Here is a 6,389-nt window from a genome sequence, read left to right as displayed (position 1 = left end):
TAACCTGATGCACAGCTCTGGGCATAGCTTCTTCACAGACCTGTGATGGTCTCCTGAGAGACATGCATCTGAGAGTACTTCTGAAGGTATTAGGCACCCACACAAGGTACAGAACAAGGAGTGGGCACATTCTCATTTGTGAAACTCTGTCCCTTGGGTCAGCAGGTGGTGTGGTGGTTAAGGTGCTGGACTTCAGCATGGCTAACCACAGTTCAAGTCCCAAGCCTGGCGACTTGAAAATTACACCAAGTGCAAGTGCATGTATGTCCAAAATCCTGAGAGGAGAATGGAGAAGAAGGGATTATGGCATGGCCATCCTCCCTTAGAGGTGATTTTTTTCACTTTCCTTGTCATTATCTCTCTCTGGTGAGCTCAAGTGCCCTATGACAAAAATGAAACAAAACAAAGCCTCAAGAGGATGAGACGATCAGGATTCAAGCTGCTTTAATGCACAAAGAGATCCTCAAAGAAAATTCATGGAAAAACATATTATGACAAAAATTGCATAGATTTCAATATTTTTGCACTAAAAGAAACATACTTTAGTTCCATTTTTTCACAAAATGTTGACGTCCTTTGCATTATATTTAGGAATACTGGGTGTGGGGGTTGTAGGAGAAGCAGAGGGAACTGTATCCCATATGACCAACTGTGCTTCTAATCTCTACTCTGGTGGCGTGGAAAACACACTGAGTGTGTGTACATGTGTGCCCCAAATCTTGTATCAGTGGAATTACTACCAAGTTGACTCCAGGATTTTGCTTCTTATGATTTGGATTATTTTCCATTCTTAACCCAACTACCTGAAGTTCCGATTTCTTCCTGCAATTCTGGGCTTTTCCCCCAAGCATTCTCAGCACCAACCCTTGCAATTCACCTTTCGGGTCACTGGTTGTAGTGAAGACTGGTAAGCAGATCCTGACGTGCAGTCTGAGTCCTTCCACTTTTCTTAGCCCAAGAAGCTTACAGTAGCGGGGAGAGGAATCGCAGTGGGAGGTATGGCTCACCAGCTGACTAGAGGTGGAACTCGGTGGTGGTGAGCAACAGTACTCTGTGAACCTACTCTTATATCTCCTCATTTAGAATGCTTGGATTCACTCTGTGAATAGCCTGCAGCAAAAGCAACAAACATCAAAGACGGACTCCTGGGCACAAAGGAATCTCAAGGCCCTGGAAAGAGGTGACCCATTGTTATTACTGTTCTTAATTATTCTTTGGCTTCACCAGAAAGCCAATGGGGTGCATGACACAAAAAAGCTTAACACAGCTCCCAGGGGGATGGCAGAGCAACAGGATGAAAAAAACTGGGACTCCTAAAGAACTTGCACCACTAGCCTAGGAATTCTCAAGTGAGGGGATAATAAATTCTTTGTTCTTAAACTACTGTACGATTCTCACATTTTAGCCTTACTCTAACTAATCCTAGTTTTGATTGCTCTGGTATTATTATGACAGTTATTAAGTTATTAATAATATTATAATTCAACTCTGCCTTAGCTCCTTTAACTAGAGAGAAATAACATATAAATAGTGGAAGGAAAAAAAGACAATGCACTCATTGTTTTTGCTAGGCTTTAGATGATTTTTTTTTTTTTTTTTTTGGAGAGGTTTTTGCTATAGGGCGCATGCACTTGCCGGAAAGACAGAGAGATACAGAGACAGGAAGAGAGAAATCACCCCCCAGAGGGGATGACCATGCCACAATCCCTTCTCCTCTGTTCTCTTGGGATCTTGGGCATGCACGCACATATGCCCAGCTTGAATTTAAGCCACCAAGTCCAGGACTCGAACCATGGTCGATTACATGGGAGTTCAGCGACATAGTCATTACACCAACTGCTGGTCCCAACTTTAGATGATTATTTATTTATTTATTTATTTGGAGAGGTTTTGCTACAGGGCATGTGCACTCACCAGAGAGACAGTCCTTAACCTCTCAGTTAAGGGACACAAGGCAAGCTAGAAGTTCAGTTCAAAATTCTCACCTAGAGCTACAAACTGCCTTCTTTAATTTATTTATTCATATGTTTCTTAGATATACTGTGCTTGATATAATGGCTAACAAAACAATGTCCTTTCTGCATTTATAGAGTTTACAGAACAGTGAGAGAAAAAGACAGAGCACTAGGTAATTGCTCTGCAGTGTGATGTGTCCAATTATAATAGGTTCCCAATGTGACCTAAAAACACAAAGCCATAGCAGTCTTATTCGAAACAGTTAAAAAGTGGAAACGACTGAAACATTTGAATCAATGAACAAAAATGTGGTATGCCCATGCAAGGGACTATCATTTAGCCATAGAAAGGGATGAAGTACTGATACAGGTTACAACAGGGATAAACTTTGACAACATCAGGCTACGTAAAAGCCAGACACAAAAAGCTACATACTGTATGAGTCAATTTATATGAAATGTCCCAAATAGGCAAATCTACGGAGGCAGAAAGAAAGTAACTGCCAGAAGCTAGGGTTGAGCGAAAGGAGAATGACTACAAACAAATGTCAGGTTTCTTTTAGGAATTACAAAAATGTTCTCAGTTAGTGGTAACAGTTGTCCAACTAGCAGATACACTAAAAACCATTGAGTTATACACCTTAAGAGTGAATGTTAAGGTAAGTGAATTATTTCTTTTAAAAAAATAGTTACCTAAAGGGGAAAAATCCCATGAAGCCTTTGGCACAGTGAAAAAAGTTATCTGAGACCTGCATAGGTAAGAGTACATGTGCTATAGAAAGAGCATTGCTTCAGGCTAAGACAGCCCCTTACTTAGCTTCTCATGATCATGGTTTCCTAACCCACAAATTAAAGTCCATGCAGTATTACTATGAAGTTTAGGAATAACACATATGAAGTACCAGTTTTAAAGTAGGTTCTCATTAAACAACTGCCTATCTATCTATCTATCTATCTATCTATCTATTTGGAGAGGTTTTGCTACAGGGCATGTGCACTCACCAGAGAGACAGAGAGAGACAGAGAGACAGAAAGTGAGAAATCACCCCCCAGGGGGATGGCCATGCCACAGTCCCTTCTCCTCCATTCTCCTCTCAGGATCTTGGGCACACACGCACGCACACATGCCCGGCATGAGTATAAACCACCGGGTCCAGGACTTGAACCACAGTCAACTACATGGGAGTTCAGCGACATAGCCATTATTCTAACTGTTGGTCCCTAGATTATTTTTTTAAAGAATTATTTTATTATTTAACTTTTTAAGTTTATTTATTTATTTTAATTTGACCAGAGAGGGACAGAGAGAGAGAGAGAGAGAGAGGGAAAGTGAGAAAGCAAGCCGCTAGGTCCAGGACTCAAACTGCAATCGGCCATATGGGAGTCTAGTGCCCTTAACCTCCCTGCTACCTGCCGGCCTCAAGCTTTGGATGCATTTATGAAGTCCTAGTAAAACTATGTTAAGAAAGAAATGTACTTTTTCCCTCATGGTTCTCTAACCTCCAAGTCTAGCGCCAAGGTCTTTCTCTTACTCTTGCTCTCCTTCCCTCATGCTTGCTGTGTGAGGTCAGACCATATGGGGTAGTTCAAGAAAGACATGACCCCAGACTCCTCTTTAAGTTAAATACTGAGAGCCAAGAATGACTGTGTATAACCAAAATACCACCTAGATATCAAGCATAAGGCCCCATAGAATATGATTAAGCATTGTGCATAGGGAGCTGTGTCCCACATGGCCAACTGAGCTTCAAACCTCTGCCCTGGTGGCTTGGAAAATACACTGAATGTATGTGCATGTGAGCCCCAAATCCTGATAGGCTGGAGAAATAGTGGAAAGGGGATTGTGGTGTGACTAGGCCCCACTAGGGGTGCTTTCTTCCTGTTCTCTCTGTCTCCCCTTTGCCCCCCTCTCTGTGTGTGTCTCTCTCTAGTGACTATATGTATCCTCTGCCAACTAACAAGACAAAACAAAACAACAACAACAAAAACAAGAAACCTCTTGTAATTAGTGAAAACAAACCAATCCTATGTAAACAAAACAAAGTAAAAATCATAACAAGGAAGACCTGAGAGTACAAGTTCCCGTTATGCTGTCTGCGTTAGGGTAGACGTGATGGGGAATAACAAAGTCACCTGAATGAATCAGGAACATTAAATACGTGGGCCTCTGATCAATCAGTAACCTTACAACAGAACTCTAAGAACTCAACGAATATAGTCAAGTATCTCTTTTAGATACAATAAGAAACTGTATACAGGTCTTGGTGCTTACATTACAATTAAAACTGAGAGTAATCTCTTCCAAAGGAAGGTAATACAGAATCAGGGTAACACAGAATCTGGGGGATAGGTCTGCAGACCATGGTCAGAGGGCATGGAGAGGGGAATCAAAGACAAATATACCCTAAGTAAGTAATATGCCCAACATGGGCTGCATTTTTAAATTACTCTAGGAAATCACTCTGTTTTTCTTGTACCCTCACTCGGCATACTTTTTTCCATACCAAGCAACTTCCCTACTCTCCAAACACAAGCTCGTTCTCCTACCATTGAACTCAATCTTGACTCTGTCTAAAGATAGCATCCACTATGTAAGAGCTCAGTCCTACATGACTCCTCCACTTCAGATGCCAGTTGCAAGCCCTGGGTTCTAGTACTTCTGACCAACCAACGATAAATTGAGGGCTCCCATCAGCTCATCCTCAGAATTGATAATTTGCTAGAGTGACTCATGGGACTCAGGAAAACACCTTAGGTTTACCAGTTTATTATGCCAGATACAACTCAGTATCAGCCAGGTGAAAGAGACGCAGAGAGCAAGGCAGCAAGGAAGGCCCAGAGCTGCCATGCCCTCTCGGGTGCTCTGCCCTTCCAGCACCGTCATGTGTTCAGCGATCTTGGAATCTCATAAAATCTCCTCGTCAAAGGATTTTTGCTTGTTTATTTTTAATCTATTTATGGTTAATCGCTGCACATTTTACAACATACAAGATGGTTTTCCCAATGTGAATACAGTGCGTATTACTCAAGTCATAGATGCTACCATGTACATTTCATCAACAGGTAACTTCATTTTTGTTTCTGTTAAATGTTTTTTTTCCTGTTTCCCTCCCTTCCTTCCCCTGTTTCCCATCCCCTCCCCATACTGTCTCTAGTATCTTCAGTTGCCCTCCCTGCTATTTTTAAAAAGAATTATTTTATTTCATTTATTATTATTATTTTAAAATTTGACCACAGAGACACAGAGGAAAAGAAAGTGAGACAACAAGCTGCCAGGTCCAGGACTCAAATTGTGGTTGGCCATGTGGGAATCCAGTGTCTCCACCACCATACTACCTGCCAGCCCCCACTCCCTGCTATTGTATCTTCCAATCTTTCAGTTTCTGCCATAGAGTACAGACATTCCGTATGTATTAAGTGGGGACATACAGTGCCTGTCTTTCAGAGTCTGGCTTGCTTCACTTCGCATTAAATCATCCATAGTCATCCACTTTGTATCAAATGTCAGGGTCTAAGAGTTTTTATAGAGCTTGATCTCTTGAGTCCATTCCTTTTTGAGGTCAGTGTGTGGGGATGAAAGTTCCAATTCTCTAATCAGTTGATCTTTCTGATAACCAGCACCTTACCAGTCTACCTAGGGGATCCAATCTAAGTCAATGAATTAGAGTAAACTCAGGTTTGATCAAAGGGGAAGTATGATATGGATAACAAAACACTTTTATTACTCAGGAAACCCCGAGGATTTTAGGAACATTGTAACAGAAACAAGGGACAAAGACCAAATATATTTCATATGATACCACCGTTATCAACTCCTAGGACTACCTAGATGGTACCTACGAAGAATTCTCTTCCCATTCTTCCTCCTCAATCTGTATACATGTTTAGACATGCTATTGGGAGGAAACACTTTCCTTCTACCAGTTTAGGTTCAGTATTCAAGAGCCTGTGAGTTAACAATAAACAAATTAATAGGAAAACAACAAACCCTGCAAGTTCTATTTATAACTTGTAGAAGCATTCAGATGAAGAGGCTTGCTGACCACTAGCAATAGGAGTTTATATTCCAACTTAATAGGGAAAATGGAGGCGAGAAAAGGGCTTCTATGGAAAGACAAGTGGGCTTTTAGAGATGACAAGTGAAAGGTTGGATAAGATTTATTTACATAGGAGCCAGCAGGTGGCATGGTGGTTAAAGGCATTGGACTCCCACATGACTGACTGTGGTTTGAGTTCTGGACCTGGCAGCTTGCTATCTAATTTCTCTCTCTCTCTGTCTGTCTCTCCCCCCCAGTCAAATTAAAAAAGAAAGAGAAAGAAAGAAAGAGAGTTAAATAAAGTAATTCTTTAAAAAAAAAGATTTATTTACATAATTTTCTTGGAATGTCCCCTGTCTGGGATCTCCCTTGGATGGGGGCCTAATGGCTATGGTAC

The 6,389-nt window shown here is 41.3% G+C and overlaps 1 protein-coding gene across 1 annotated transcript in view; it reads right to left on the bottom strand.

Moving 5' to 3' along the window:
• LOC102482471 (epididymal secretory protein E3-beta) overlaps positions 1–1,065 on the bottom strand; it is a 4,747-nt gene extending 3,682 nt beyond the window's left edge. Inside the window, exon 1 of the mRNA XM_006163088.3 lies at positions 878–1,065. The gene's annotated coding sequence lies outside the window, so the exon portion shown is untranslated. The remainder of the gene's footprint in view (positions 1–877) is intronic.
• Positions 1,066–6,389: the final 5,324 nt, after the last annotated feature.

Source organism: Tupaia chinensis, unplaced genomic scaffold (genome assembly GCF_000334495.1).
Source record: "Tupaia chinensis unplaced genomic scaffold, TupChi_1.0 Scaffold141372_1, whole genome shotgun sequence".
Lineage (NCBI taxonomy): Eukaryota > Metazoa > Chordata > Mammalia > Scandentia > Tupaiidae > Tupaia > Tupaia belangeri.
The sequence above is the reverse complement of the archived record's forward strand: the minus strand, read 5'-3'. Positions and strand labels throughout refer to the sequence as shown.